At 40.5% G+C, this 16,259-nt stretch overlaps 1 long non-coding RNA gene across 1 annotated transcript; it reads right to left on the bottom strand.

Annotated features, from left to right (window-relative positions):
* Positions 1 to 5,955: 5,955 nt before the first annotated feature.
* Positions 5,956 to 9,123, bottom strand: LOC119780959. Its single transcript, XR_005280475.1, has 3 exons — positions 8,694 to 9,123; positions 6,176 to 6,547; positions 5,956 to 6,105 (listed from the first exon to the last, which is right to left on the bottom strand). It is a non-coding gene; the product is annotated as an uncharacterized LOC119780959 (long non-coding RNA).
* Between the last annotated feature and the right edge of the window lie 7,136 nt (positions 9,124 to 16,259).

The raw sequence follows: 16,259 nt of genomic DNA, 5'->3' as shown, positions 1-16,259 counted from the left end.
AGACATAAGGGATGGTTCTAAATCTAATATGGCTGCTCCTTGCTTATCTGAGCTTATCTGGAATATCTCAATAGATCTTTAAATTCATCTTCTAGAAAAGTTTGTTGCAACATTTGCTGCTGCTTTGGGAGGGCGGGGGTGACCGAAGAAGATGGACGAGAACAATATTCAGCAAATTATCTTCCAACACAAAAGCAATTACACATTTATCCAGAACGTCAATAGTTTAATTATGCTTATAACCTTCAGGAGATACATCATTACACCGAACGGCGGTTTGGTGCAAAATAAAGAAGTAATGATTGTTGATGAGAACAGACACAATGATGAAGTGGACAAGGAAGATAAAAGAAAAAAAACACAGAAAAGCTGCACTTTGAAAGGTTTTATTGAATGAAATCAGATCTTTGACGCTCGCACCCCGACAGAAGACTTTGAAGCTGTGATTCAACATTTGCTTGGGAGAGTAACTTAGTAAAAGGCTTAGATTATTCTTCCCCCAGGGCCCGAACACTGGTGATAGAATGAGCTGGAGGATAAACGACACGGAGAAAAGCCTAAGAGGAGATGGGGTGAAGATGGGTGAAGTTTGCTGGTGTGCAGGAGGGAGCAGGCGGGGATTTACCATTAGACAGAGGTGGAAAGAGTACAAAAAAATTGTAATTGAGTAAAAGTATCTGTACTTTGCCTAAATTCTACTCAAAGTAAAAGTAAAATGACCCATCTCAAAATTTACTCAAGTAAAAGTACAAAATTACTTCATTTAAAATGTAATTTGAGTAAAAGTTACTTAGTTACTTTGAGTTATTTAATGCAAAAAAAGGATGAGTCATGAATCGAATTGAGCACAAGGTGTTTTAATCGATTTCAAGGCGTATTTCAGTGGACATCCACACTGCAAAAGATCAGCTGGGCTAAGGAACATACTTCCTCACAGCACAAGGACAGTCACAACCTGAACCATAAAGTGCAAACTATTTTCAATCCTACTGTCCAACAGACAACACCATGATAACCAAAGATGGCAAAAGTACTCACTTTCCGTACTTGAGTAAAAGTACAGATACTTGTGTTAAAAAATACTCTGGTAAAAGTGGAAGTTCTGATTAAACTTCTTTACTCAAGTAAAAGTAACAAAGTACAGGCTTGTAAATTTAATTAAAGTATCAAAGTAAAAGTAGAAACCACTTTTTTCATGCCGTTGCCTACATTTTAAATGGATGTCTGCCAATAGGACTAGATCTCCGTTGTGTTCATTTTCAATCATCTCGTCGTCCATGCTACTATGCTAACGCCACCGCCACCAAGCTGCAATGATTTGCCGCCAATGAATACCGCCGAATCTGTCGATTCATCTTGTAGTGGTGCGTCAAATGCAACATAGATTCCCATCCAATTAGATTGAATTTGGTATTGATGACGTGAAAAATAATAACGGTAACTCCATTGAAATGATTCAAAACTAAAGTAACGAGCCAATTTTTTAAAATGTAAGGAGAAGAAAGTACAGATCTTTGTGTAAAAATGTAAGGAGTAGAAGTAAAAAGTCGCCATAAAAATAAGTAGTAAAGTAAAAATATCAGAAAAATCTACTTGAGTACAGTAACGAAGTATTTGTACTTTGTTACTTCCCATCTCTGATGATAACTAACTTACCGCCACTGTAGTGACTAGTTGTCTATGAAAAAACTTAAAAATGAAAAAGCAAAAAATAAATGTAAATCAAATAGTCACTTGAGGAATAGTGGGTTTCTGGTTTTACGCAGTACAAAAAATTCTCAAAATACGTGAAAAATGCAGTTCAGTTAGTTTATTCCAGGTCTCTTCAGGAAAAATAAACATGATACAAAAACTCAAAAAGACTACTTGCCACATCTCCTGGCCTGGTTTCTGCCTTTGTGCTCACTTCACCTGATTAAGGCTGAATGACTTGCCTTCTGAAAGGCCTGGTAGACTGCAGCTAGAATACTGGAAGACTGGTAAAAAACCATAAGCCCACCCACTTTTCACCTGAGCTACCTGGAGTCCATGTATTTATATACCAGACACCCAGGCAAAATCAATTAACTAATTAAACAATTTACTAAGAAATAATTGTATTCTAAGCAACTACTTTCAAACAAAAATGCAACAAATAACCAAATAAATACAAACTAACTAAATAATCTAAGTTCTTAAACAAAAATAGAGAAATAGCTCCTACACTCCGGCCCCCAATTGTGCATTAAATTACAATTACTTCTTTAACTAAAAGGAGCTATTCTAACAACAATTTCAATACAAAGCAAATCTTCTGGGTTCTTCATTCTTCTTTATTATTAACCTGCAAAGAGATTGGATAAAAGAGAGAAAGAAAGAGAGGAAGAAAAAAGAGAGAATAAATGTCCTTAGTCCTCAGATGCTTCCAAAAGCAAGCAGAGCTTCGTCACTGGTCTCTCCAGCACACTGGTTTTGGTCCGAAGTTGCACTGAACGAACCAGTCCTCGTACATCAGCGTTGACAGCTAGGACTCTCCCCATCTGCCAACATCCTCTGGGTGCTGTCGCATCTGCAATCAGGACAATATCTCCAACAGTGATGTTTCTTCTCGGTCTCATCCATTTTTGTCTTTCCTGCATCAAAGGCAAATACTCAGAGATCCATCTTTTCCAAAACAGTTCGGCCATATATTGTACTTGTTTCCATCGTCGTCGGAGGTACAGATCTTGCTTTTGAAACAGCCCAGGTGGCATAACAGGTTTGTTCTTTAGGGTCAGGATGTGATTTGGTGTAAGGGCTTCTAAATCATCCGAATCGTCAGAGACCAGTGTGATGGGTCTATCATTCAGAATGGCTTCAGCCTCACAGAAAACGGTTTGCAAAGTCTCATCATCCACAACCTGCTGTTTTAGAACTGAGGTGAGTACACTTCTGATAGAACGAATCAAACGCTCCCAGACACCACCTTGATGTGAAGCTGCCGGTGTATTAAAGTGCCAGTTTAGGCCATCTTGGACCAGAACTCTTTGGATCTTGCTCTGGTTCAAGGCAGTCAGATTTTTTCTTAGTTCTCTGTTGGCTCCCACAAAATTCGTGCCGTTGTCTGACCTGATGGAAGAGACAGGACCACGTCTACAGATGAATCTTCTGATAGCATTGATACAAGAATCTGCATCAAGGGTGTGAGCCACCTCCAAATGAACAGCACGACTTGTTGGGCATGTAAATATTACTCCATAACGTTTGAGCAGACTTCTGCCTCTCTTAACATCAATGGGGCCAAAATAATCAACTCCCACATCTGTAAACGGAGCTTTGTCAGGTGCAACCCTTTCCTGGGGTAAGTCAGCCATTTTTTGTTGCAAAAGCTTCCCTCTATTTTTTCTACAGGTCACACAATCAGACAAGATTTTTCTGGCAGCAGAGTTTCCATTGATTATCCAATATCTCTGACGCAGCCTGGACAGCATGTGGTTTCTTCCTGCATGACCCAGCAGATGGTGAATGTAGAGCAGAATCAAGGTTGCCACATGCATGTCTTTGGACAGGATGACAGGATGTTTCGTTTCAAATGGCATAGCCGCTCTTTTAAGACGTCCACCCACCCTGAGGACTCCATCGTCCAACACTGGATCAAGTCTGTACAGCTGGCTGTCTTTAGAAACGATCCTTTTGGCTTTGATCAAGATGATTTCTGGACCAAACTTGAGATGTTGCTCAAACTGAATAATGCAACGCTCTGCTTTAGCCAGATCTTCAGATGTCAAACACTGTTTCTTCAGCATAGCTTTAAACTGTTGCATCTTTTGGGACACCCTTTTCTTCTTGGTGTTTCCATCTTCTGCAGACTGCTGTAACATAGCAGAAAACTCTTGTCTTTTCTGAGACAGCAAAATAAGGAGTTCTTTGAGCTTTAAAACCCAAGCTACAGATGTCTTTAGCTTTGTCCAAGATGAGAAGTAGAAGATGAAAAAACTGGTAGGGCATTTAATCTTCTCAATAACAGTGTTGACAGTCACATTCTTTTTTATTTCAGAATCGTCAGCAGGAAGTGAGTCATACTTTACCTCCAATTTAGGCCATTTATCTTCAGACTCGAACAGGAACTCGGGACCATTAATCCATTTACTCTGCTCCATAAGGTTTTCCGCTTTCATCCCTCTTGATGCTTCATCTGCTGGATTATCTTTAGAACTCACATATCTCCATTGATCAGTTTGCGTAGCATCTCTGATGATGGACACTGTTAGCAACAAAGGTATGAAACCTCTTTGCTTCACTGCAGATGTACTTTAAGACAGTGGTACTGTCAGTCCAGAAAACGGATGTCTCAAGCTCAAGATGCAACTCTGTGTAGTAGTTGGTCCATTCGAACAGCGAGGACAGCTGCAGTCAGCTCCAAACGAGGAATGGTTGTCTGCTTCAGAGGAGCAACTCTTGCCTTTCCCAGGAGGAATGCTAGGTGTACATGATGCTCATTTTTTAATCTTAGATATGACACTGTACCATATCCCACTTGGCTGGCATCAGAGAAGTGGTGAAGCTGTGCAGTAACAGGACAAAAGTATTTAGGCTTAATGCAGCGGTCCACTTCAAACTTTGAGATCCTCTTCAGATCATCCATCCAGTCGGTCCACTGTTTGGAGAAATGATTAGGAACAGCATCGTCCCAACTCAGGTTTCTCCTGCAGAGCTCCTGTAGTATCATTTTGGCGGTGATGATGAAGGGAGCGAGAAAACCCAGGGGATCATACAATGAGCTTACTACTGACAGTATTCCCCTTCTCGTGTGCAGCCGCTCTGGAAATGAACCTTTAAATTTAAAGACATCACCTTGAGTGCACCACTGTAAGCCAAGCGCCCGTTCAATTGGAAGCTCCAAATCTAGTTCCAGTATTTCCTTTGCTTTGATGTTGTCTGGAAATGTTTGCAACACTGCATGATTATTACTTATCCACTTGGAGAGCTTAAATCCTCCTTTATTGCAAAGAGCTGTCAAATCTTGGGTAAAATTTATTTCTTCTTTTTCTGTAGGCAAAGATTTCAGGCAATCATCCACATAGAAATTATGCTTGATAGTACTGACCACTTCAGCTGGAAATTGCTGAGCATTGTCTTCTGCTGTTTTTCTTAATGCAAAATTTGCACAGCTCGGCAAGGAAACTGCTCCAAACAGATGCACTGTCATTCGATATTCTTGTGGAACTTGGGATGTGTCACCATTGGGCCACCAGAGGAAGCGAAGAAAGTCTCTATGTTTCTCTGGAACATGGACCTGGTGAAACATGGCCTGAATATCTGCCATAATGGCAATAGGCTCTTGTCTGAAGCGCACAAGAACTCCCACAATTGAGTTGGTCAGATCAGGTCCTTGTAATAGCTGGCAATTCAGTGAGGTCCCCTTGAATGTCGCAGCACAATTAAAAACAACTCTTAGTTTGCCTTTTCTGGGGTGATAAACACCATGGTGGGGTATATACCACACTTTTCCCTCACTGCCCACCAAGTGGTCATCAGGAACAACTTCAGCGTATCCGTTACATATCATGTCATCCATAAAAGCAATGTAATCTTTCTTGAAGGTGAGGCTTTTATCAAACTTCTTTTTCAGGCTTTGAAGACGTTGCTCTGCAATACAGCGGTTCACTGGCAAGGAAGGATTTTCAGCCTTAAAAGGCAAATCAATACAATAATGTCCATTGATTAAATGTGCTGTATTGTTCATGATATCCATAAACTTGCTATCCTCTCTGGAATTTTCAATCTGTTCTTGGGATGTTTTTTCATTGAAATCATGATTATATTGTTCAATCAACATTGTTTCCAGATTTTGAACAGAAATCCTGTTTGCGGTGAAAGCATGAAAATCTGTCTTTTTCCTTTCACTCCTAAGTGGTCCATTAATGACCCAACCAACTCGAGTCCAAACTGCATATGGGCCATCGTCCTGGCTGTTTATCAGCTCCCACGGCTCCATTACTTTAGGTGCGTTTGTGCCAATGAGCAAATCTACATCAGCATCTATGTTGTGGAGCTTGATACTTTGCAGGTATGGCCACTGGTTAATGTCCTCCTGTTGTGGAACATTTCGCTTTGAAACAGGCATTAGTTTTTGTGTCATGACATCTGGAAGATCAATGAAATCATTTTTATCAAACGCTGCTACTTGAAGTCCAGAAATGATGTTTGTACTCACAATGTCTTTATGACCCATCGTTTGCAGCTGAATGCTTGTTCTTTTGCCTTTCAGTTGCAGCTTTCTGGCTAGACTCTCTGTGCAGAATGTCGCTGTGCTGCCCGGGTCCAGAAATGCATATGTCTGCACGGTTGAGTTGGTTGTTGGACTCCTAACTTGAACTGCAACAATAGAGAGAATTGAATTATCTTCATCACAGACCTTAATATGACTACAGGTTTGAGTCATGGTGGACGTGGTTCTCAGAGGAATCTGTGGACATCTGGAGAAAGCTTTTGTACTTTCCTTGTCAATGTGCAGGACACTGGGATGTTGTTGGTGACAGACAGTACAGACCAAGCGACCTCTGCATTCTTTGCTTATGTGTCCCACCTTTAAACAACCAAAACACATGCCTTTTTCTTGAATAAAGTTCACTTTATCCTTGTGTGGCTTGTCTTTAAACTTAAAACATTTGTCAACTGAGTGATTACTTTTGAAACAATACAAACAGTTGTGGCTTTTAGAGGACTTCATCTCATCTTCAGGTGATTCATTATTCACTGAAAGAACTTTTGTAGCAAAGCTGCTTCCCTTTTTCTTTGGTTTTGTAAAGCCGGTATTGGGGTTTTTAGAGCTGAACTGTTGAAGGTCAATGATATTGCCAAACAACGGATCAGATGCAATTTTAACCTGCTTTTCAATAAAAGCAACAAGATCGGTAAATAATGCTCTTTGATCCCTTTTTTCTTGCAGGTCACAGGCTACATTTCTCCATCTCTCTCTCATTTTATAGGGAAGCTTAAAGATTATGCTCCTCATATTTGAAGGCAAGTCCAGTTCTTTCATATGAGTGAGGTGTTTCGTTAAATTTGAGCATCCCTTAAGAAACAGAGCGAATGCTTCCAGTGATTTAATATCCTCACTTTTAATAGCTGGCCAATTGTTAATTTTATCCATATAGGCCTGTGCAATCTTGTATTCATTTCCAAAATGTTCAGAAAGAAGATTTTCAGCTTCACGATAGCCCAATTCCGATGGTAAATGCTGGCAACTATGCACAAGGTCTCTAGGTTGTCCCCTAGTGAATTGTTCTAGGAAGTGCAAACAATCACTTAAGTTAGATGTTTTGGCTTCCACAACGTTCTCAAATGCTCTTATGAATGATTTGTATTCAAGAGGGTTGCCATCGAAAACTGGAATGCTTCTTGGTGGCAAAACCGAACTCTGACTTTGCTGAACCAACATGGCATTGATGTCATTTTGCCTTTGCATGATGTTAATTATACTGGTTTGATGATCCAATTGTTCCAGTTGTGGCTGTACAGTTGTGTCTGGACTTTGAACATTTAGTTGAGCATGGACACTTTGTGGCTCATCGGTGCCTTGAATTGCTAACTTATGTTTCAGTCGAACAACTGGATGCTCAGAGATGGCAGAGGACATAACATAATCCTTGTCCTCGGGGACGACTATGTTGGCACTTGCATTAAGTTTTGGCCCTGACTTACAAATACCTTTTTTAATGTACGAATTCATTAGATCAGAACATTTCGAGCCACCTTGTGAATTTATTTCAAATATGCACAGCTTTGCATTAGCAGCTGCTAGCTCTGTCTCAAGTTCAAATTGCTCCCTTTCTTGTTTTAACTTCTCCTCCATAGCTTCAAGCTGATGCTTCCTTTTGAGAGTTGCAGCACGCTCCAACAGCGCTGCTCTTTCTGCCTCTGCTCTTATGTGTGCAGATTTAATGGAAGAGACACGGGACACTTGAGAACATGGATTGGACTTTACAGAGCACACATTGGAAACACTGTCTTCAGGGTTAATTACATCTTCAGTGTTATTTTTGACTTGATCATCAGTATCTGCATTTGGTATCACAAATGGCGTACCCAGTTCATATAACCATCCCTTTACACATTCAGTAAACTCCTGGTATGTACTCATTATACTTTGAAAATGTTCATTTTGTCTCTTGAGTTCATCAGAGGGGAGTGGCATACTTGTTAATTGTTTATGCGACACCTCTGCATCCTCACAACATTGCATAAATTTAGCCAAAAGAGACTTTACTGAGTCAGCCTTATCCTTTGATTTCATCAAAACATTTAAATCATCTTTTATCCATCTTCCCTGTTTCAATTTAGCACTTCTTTTATCTTGGCATGTTTTTATATATGACATCAAGCCTTTCTCAGTGTATTTAATGCTTCTTTTGGATGAAACCTCTGAGTCACTCTTGGCCATCTGTGGTTTTGTTACATCAGACATTTTGTGCACAAACTTTAAACTGCGTGTAACTTTGTTGTTGCCTTTGTTCCATTTATATTTCAAATCCACTTACTTTGTTTAAGAATGCAAATGCTTTAATTCAATCCTTAATTCATCTTCATGTTGACAAACTTGTGCTTTAACATTGATTGCTATCATCAAACTCCAATCGTCTGGCCGTTTTCCTTTACAGCATTAGCAATCTTTGTACATACCGTTCTCATTGAAGACAGACATGAGTGTTTGGGGCTTGTAAGTGAGGCACCTCATGGCTTGTGGGCGCGGCACTTCCTCCAGGTGACACCATCCAAGAACAAAGAAGTTGAATCCATGGCTTCACTATCCACTCATCAGCAGATTTGAGATCGTTGAAAACAAAGGTCCAAGGGCGGGTTTTTTACTTGATGTAGTGACTAGTTGTCTATGAAAAAACTTAAAAATGAAAAAGCAAAAAATAAATGTAAATCAAATAGTCACTTGAGGAATAGTGGGTTTCTGGTTTTACGCAGTACAAAAAATTCTCAAAATACGTGAAAAATGCAGTTCAGTTAGTTTATTCCAGGTTTCTTCAGGAAAAATAAACATGATACAAAAACTCAAAAAGACTACTTGCCACATCTCCTGGCCTGGTTTCTGCCTTTGTGCTCACTTCACCTGATTAAGGCTGAATGACTTGCCTTCTGAAAGGCCTGGTAGACTGCAGCTAGAATACTGGAAGACTGGTAAAAAACCATAAGCCCACCCACTTTTCACCTGAGCTACCTGGAGTCCATGTATTTATATACCAGACACCCAGGCAAAATCAATTAACTAATTAAACAATTTACTAAGAAATAATTGTATTCTAAGCAACTACTTTCAAACAAAAATGCAACAAATAACCAAATAAATACAAACTAACTAAATAATCTAAGTTCTTAAACAAAAATAGAGAAATAGCTCCTACAGCCACATTTTTTCGTAAATTGGATGTTGATGTTTTAAAAGCCGAAAGCTCCGTTTTGCTGGACAGCCACATGTTGCACTGCATTATCACATCGTTCCCTTTTGTGCATTTGAAAACAAATAATCCTTCTAAATATGGCCGAGTGTTTTTCTGGCTTTCGTCTCCAGAATATGTTTCCTCATCCATACACTCTACGTCATGATTAGCAGCTGCCATCTTTCGAAGCGCAGCACTGGATTATCAGACAATACAAAGAGTAATTTCAAGGCAGGGCCACATTTCATTTTTTCACCATCCGTATTTATTTATTTATTTTTTATTTTTTACTCAGTAATGTGAGGGGGTTTTAAATGTAGCAAAGTAAAACTAGTTAGGTTAAAATTTACTCGAGTAAAAGTAAAAATTACATATTTCAAAAACTACTCAGAAAATTACAAATTACTCATAAAACGTACTCAATTACAGTAACTTGAGTAAATGTAATTCATTACTTTCCACCCCTGCCATTAGACAATACTAGCAGAAGTTCCTGGGGGCCCCATGAAACATGTAAAGTTAATACGACTTTTCCTTATTTGTGCACATTAATTATGTTTTTGATGAAAATAATTTCACTAAAATGCCATCAGAACGCTTAGAATATTAAGTGTGTCTCAGCCTCCCCCTTCAGTGTCCACCATATTGGATCAGTCCATTTGCTGCACATGTTCAGAAAGGTCCAAACAGACAGCAGCAAACCATTTGAAAACAAACCATGCAAAGAGCAGTGTTGCCAATTTAGCCACTTTTCAGACCCCTATAGCACTTTGATTTCTAAAAAGCTCCTAGCGCCAAATCTAGCAACTTTTTTTTCTGCTACTGGAGACTTTGGAGACAACATCTAAAAGCAGCGAACTCTGCTCTCCAGAGCAAGTAGATTGGTAACCCCGCCTCCTGCTCTCCTCTATCTTGTCTGCTGTCATGATTCATGCAGCTATTATTTCATCCAAATGAAAAATGGAGAACAGATAAGCAGTTCATGGCTTGTCTACAGTGAAAAGAAGGACTGGGTTATTTACTTTGGCCTTTTTGGAAACACAGGAAGGAGCAATCAGCTAAGTGAGCTTAGTGCTTGGAAAAAATCTTTCATTCCTTTAGAGACAGCATGAAAAGTCAGCTGAGTACAAAACATAGAGAGGAAAACAAGAAGAAAAGGGACAAGAAGAGAGGGACACAACCTAGAACAGATAATGGATGTCTATTCTATTAACATTTATCTATCTGTTGAATGGATCTGTTTTATGTGTTGTCTTCTCAATTCAGAGGGTCCCCTGCCTGTCTTTGCCAAGGGCCCCAAATTTCCTAAATCCGCCCCTGAGTTTAAAATCATCTCATCAAGCACTTAGAAAATAATAACTGAATAGCAAACCATGTAGCTTTTCATGGTGGTCTGAATCATGTGAGAGTTTCCTATAATTCGGATCCACCTTGTGCCAAAAGAGGCTGTGCTCCTGAGGACGGCGTCAGTAGATTATTGCTCGCTGAGTGAACTCCTCCATGGTTAGTTTTCTTTGAATCGCTGTCTGCCCCAAATCCCAAACAGAATGCTGTGCCATGCTCTGCCAGCTGTGATTTTAATTATACTATTGTGAATATAACAATCTTAAGAGACACAAGTACTACCCTACAACTAGTCACACGGATGAACGGAGTCAGAAACTTAAGCAAACGAATGAGGCGCTACTTTTATTAAAGGATATGCTTAACATCAGCTAGTATTCCCTTTTTTTTAAAGGTTAATCTTTTCCTTTAACTCAAGTGATTTTGTATTAGTTTATTAAAACAGGATATTTAAAATGAGCCTCATTGTAGCAGATGAAAAAATGCACCTGGAAATAGTTGATAAACTGGTATTAAACTCATCTCATAAAACAGGAAGGGTATTTTTATTAATGTACAAGATGGAAATTATCTCAGAAAAACATTTTTTCAAACAAATTCACCCTGGGGCTTAAAGTAAAAGCCCTTTAGTTGCAGGGAGACAGCAGAAAACACTTTGCCTCCTAAGAAGACGCGGCCGTCAGAGGGAGGTATGGTGGATGGCTCAGGAGAGGCAGCATCTTTCGCTGTATTAATTCATATGTTCCTCCCAGACATAGCAGCTGTCACAGTCAGTTAGCGGAGACGCATCCCCGTCCCTCTTCTGAGCAGTCCTGTGACATTTCCATCCATCACATGACAGCAATTGCTTTCCTAACTGAGGGAAATTTACGTCCTCTTAGGAAAAGTCAAGGTAAGTGATGTTACTTTGGTAACTGCGGCTCAGTGGGAAGAGTCGTTGTGCAATGCGATTGGTGGATTTATTCAGGCTCCTCTGGCCAGAGGTCGCTGTGCCCTGGCTGAGGCACATAACCCCAAGTTGCCTTCTTATCTGTACATTGAAGGTGAGAGTGACGGTTGAATGTCACTCGATATGAAGCGCCCACAGTATTAAGTGTAAATGGAGGGAAGACGCAGTGCACAAATGCATCTAAATAGAAAATATAAGTAGGAGAAGTGTGATTCTGAAAGATGCTCTCAGTAGTGATATAAGAAGACGGACCTGAGCAGAGCCACTGGAAGTACTTTTCAACAGGGGGTGCTGTGAACATTTTCGTTGTTTTTTTGTTTTTTGGGACAAAATACCTATGGGCCTATTGGCCTATTTAAAATACGATAAATAAAAATAGATAAAGAGATTGAGATTCACTGCTTTATTGTCATATACACTTCAGTGGATGCAACCAGGGTCTGTAACACAAATACATCATCAGTTCTCAGGTAAATATATGCGCTATTAATTTAACTTAACAATAAGATTCTCAGACTTGAAGAGGAGAAATAGTTTGCAGACTCACGTTTCCAGAAAAGTGGTTGACTCTTTGACTCCAGTCGGTGTGGGGGTGTTCCAGTGTTTGTCTCATTCGGTGGAGGGCGGACAGGGTTTACCCAGAATGCAATTGTTTGTAGGAGAACGGAGAAACTAACTGCCACTCAGATTTCCTGTGGGACTTGAACATACTGTGGTGCAGATGAATCCCTTGCTCAGTGTGAAACTCAAACGATCCCTTGGAGGAAAGTGGATCCAAACCTCCAGAATTATTTGAAAAGCAGTTATTCACAAAGGGGCTGTCTTTCTTAAATTTAACTTTGGTATGACTTTTTATCAATATGAAAAACTCACACGAAGAGAAAAGACAATTAGGAGAAATTTATTGATACAATTACTTTGTCTTTGGCGCTCAGACCTCGGCAGGAAACAAAGCGCTTAATTTTGATGAATATGCATGAACAGGAGTAAAGAACTGGGCTGTTTCCCCCCCAGGCCTGAAACTGGTGGTGGAGTGGAGATAGATGAAGTTGGTCAGTCTGTAGACTGCTGAGCTTTATGGGGAGATCCAGTGGACTGTGTGAGCTGATATTAGAGCTTCACTCAGTGACCTGGAAGATGGAAGTCCAGTTTGGATAACACAGGTTGAGAGAACCTGTCCATGATGAGCAAGCATGAAGTGACAGTGGAGAGGAAAAACTCCACATTAGGAAGAAACCTCTGGCAGAACCAGGCTCAACATGGCGGTCTTCTGGTTGACCGGTTGAAATGAGACAGGGAACACAGTAAGAGTCCGGGAGGAATGACGCTCTGATGAAGCTTTAGCTACGATGGTGGATGTAGGAGAGCAATGAGTTTCTTCAGTTGAACTTCCACCTAGGCTCCATTTTTCTGACTGCTTTCAGGGAAACAAATGACAAAATGTGATCTTTCTCTTCCACTTAATGCCGCCACTGCCATCTAGCAAACCAAGCCGGTGCCACAGAATGTGAGAAAGTTTTATTACTACAATGCCAGGCAGGAAATTTGAAACTGGATGTTGGCTGGAAGGGCTTTTCTGATCCAATCACGCTAGGTTGGGGTACGGGTGCTGCAGCTGGGCCTGCCGGTTCATCTGCCATCAGAGGCGGGTGGACAGTCTCCTCACTCAATCTGCTCTCCGTTGTCATGGTTACGGTACTAGTGTTCTTCGTCACTGGTGGTTTTCTAGAAAAATCCGTAATGTGTTTCTGTGCCATATTTCCTCCTTGTTTCGGTCATTAGACCTTTGCCATTTCTCAATATGTGATCATGTGATCGTAAGAATGCAAAAGTCGTTCCAATTGACAAGAACAAGAAGAAATGTCAAAGAAATGTCAAGGTCCCCGGATGTTGTTCTTCGCCCCTCCCACTTTACCCAGCATGCATCGGAGCAGACTTGTCCATTCTTGAGATTGACAGCTGTCCCAGCATGCACTGCGGCGGTGGCAGTTTCCAGGTTAGCGCTCACAGAGCTCCGAGTATTAAGTTAAAAGTTCTCTTTTCTGTTGCTGTTGTTCAATAAAAGGACGTTTTAAGATCTTTTGGGGCGAGAACATTATTCTTTTAAATGTCACTATATGGCCGATTTACTGATTTAATGCGCAATTTAAAAAAAAAATTCAGAAGTTGAGAGGACTGCAAGCAGCGGACCTCCGAGGCTAACGTTAGCCCTACTGGCTCTGATGGCGATTTTTTTGTTTTATTTGGCAAAATGTTCATTTGATTTGTGTTAATCTGACTGTGTTAATTATCCCCCCCCCCCCCCCCCCCCCCCAATGAAAAAAAAAGTCTGAATTTATTATTATCTAGAGACTATTAATAACAGGAGGTAAAATGCAGCTCCAGACGAGCTAAGCGTGTGGTGATGTCATCAGTATGCTTCTGTTCAAATTTATTTATGCTGCGTGCTCCCGTTCTCCCCGAGTTCATATTTTCCTGTGTTGTTCTCAAAAAACATACTCGGCGAGAACACGACTTCATACTTACGTTGTTGAGAATTGAGAAATGGCCAAAGTAAATGTATTAGTCTGTTGCCACAAGCAGGATACCTCTTTACTCGACGACCACTTGCTCACTTGAGGTTGTCATAACAATGTAACTTCCGTGAACTTGTGTTGATTACACCTCAAAATAATTTAATTAAAATCAAAATACACGTAATAGTAAAACAAAAAAAGTCATAATAATTTCCCAAAATATTCACAAGAAACTTATAAACAGTGCAAAGTATTTTTAATACATCAATAAAAAAAATCTCCCTCTCGCCACTAGGGTGTGCTGCAGTACCCCCACTTCCCGCGGCCATTGATCCAAGATGAGTGAACCTAAAAATGAAACAGCTGTCCCTGAGCCACCATGAAGACAGACAGGAGACAGAAAACTGCAAGACACAGAAATTAGGGATGAGAGAAACTAAACAGATGTTAAGATCTGTTTGCTGAATCAATCCTCAACATCGGGGTGTTATTCAACCCGACGTGCTGCACTAATGCAGAGTCAAATGCTATAAATTCTAATAAAGATTCATAATTCATAAAACACATTTATAAAAAATTTAGAGGATTATAAATCAAATTGTTTATTTTACCCAAAGCAAATATTCAATATTCACGTTCTGTTGCTGAATTTAATTTGTTTGCTCTGTCATTTATAGCTTATCAAAGTTACGGAGCGAAGCTATCTGATTAGATTTGATCATTTCTTTGATCTTCTTCTTGTAGATGAACTTGAGCTTCCTGTTTCTGTCAAAAGGAAGGCAACACAAAAGATGTAGATTGCTTGGATCTATTGGAAATTATAGAAATAGCAGCTACATTTTTATTAGGGAAAGACTGAAATCAACAGGATAAACTTCAACAAAATCAAACAGACAGATCAGTTATCAAATCAGGTTTATTGGTATGTGTTCATATAAGGTTGTCTTTTAATTCTGGTGAGCAATAAGGTCAGCGACAGCCAGCATGAACCGTGCCATCAGGTCAGCAAAGCAGAACCACAGTAAGGAAATCCAGGATCTTTTCCACAACGCCAGCAAAACCAGGAGGATATGGTAAGGCATACAGGCGATCACAGACTACAACACACCCTCCTCCCCGGTACATGCAGCTGTTAGGTCTCCTGTCTGTGTGGTTTGTGTTTTGTGTGTTTTTGTCTTCCTTCCTCCACGGCGCCTGGTCCTGATTCACCTCCTCACACACCTGCAAAGGGTTATCTCATTAACGGAGTGCTCTTAAGCTGCTGACTGCCACTCCTTCGACACCAGAGTCTTTTCCAGCTGTGGGTACTCGTCAGGAGGTCATCCTGCAAACTGGACGTTTCAACCTTCTCTCCCTGGAAGGATCAACTGAGCTTCAAACTGAGCTGGGGATTCAAACTGGAGGTTTGGATCCACTTTCCTCCAAGGGATCGTTTGAGTTTCACACTGAGCAAGGGATTCATCTGCACCACAGTATGTTCAAGTCCCACAGGAAATCTGAGTGGCAGTTAGTTTCTCCGTTCTCCTACAAACAATTGCATTCTGGGTAAACCCTGTCCGCCCTCCACCGAATGAGACAAACACTGGAACACCCCACACCGACTGGAGTCAAAGAGTCAACCACTTTTCTGGAAACGTGAGTCTGCAAACCTTTTCTCCTCTTCAAGTCTGAGAATCGATATTCCCACTGAACTTGAACTAACCGCAGTGTCTTCCCCTCACCTTTTAGTTCCGGTTGTCAGAGCAACATTGGAATCTCAACAAGCTTCTCAATAAACCTGTTAAAGATTTTCCCTGGTCTCTTCGTATTGGTTTATCTGCATGTGGGTCCGAGCTCTTGATAAAATAATGACAGCAGCAAACACTGACTGCTTAAATAGACTAAACAACTTCTTTGGAAGGTTTGACTCAATAAACAGCACTCCAGCAGTGAAAGCCGTTCCACACCAGGGGGAGGAGGGACTCTGCCTTGAGATAGCTGCCGTGTGGAAGACTCTAAGGAGAGTCAACCCAAGGAAGGCCCCAGGCCTGGATAACATTG

This window comes from Cyprinodon tularosa, unplaced genomic scaffold (assembly GCF_016077235.1).
Source record: "Cyprinodon tularosa strain WSP-4 unplaced genomic scaffold, ASM1607723v1 ctg169, whole genome shotgun sequence".
Lineage (NCBI taxonomy): Eukaryota > Metazoa > Chordata > Actinopteri > Cyprinodontiformes > Cyprinodontidae > Cyprinodon > Cyprinodon tularosa.
Note: the sequence above shows the minus strand (reverse complement) of the source record. Positions and strands in the feature narration are given on the sequence as shown.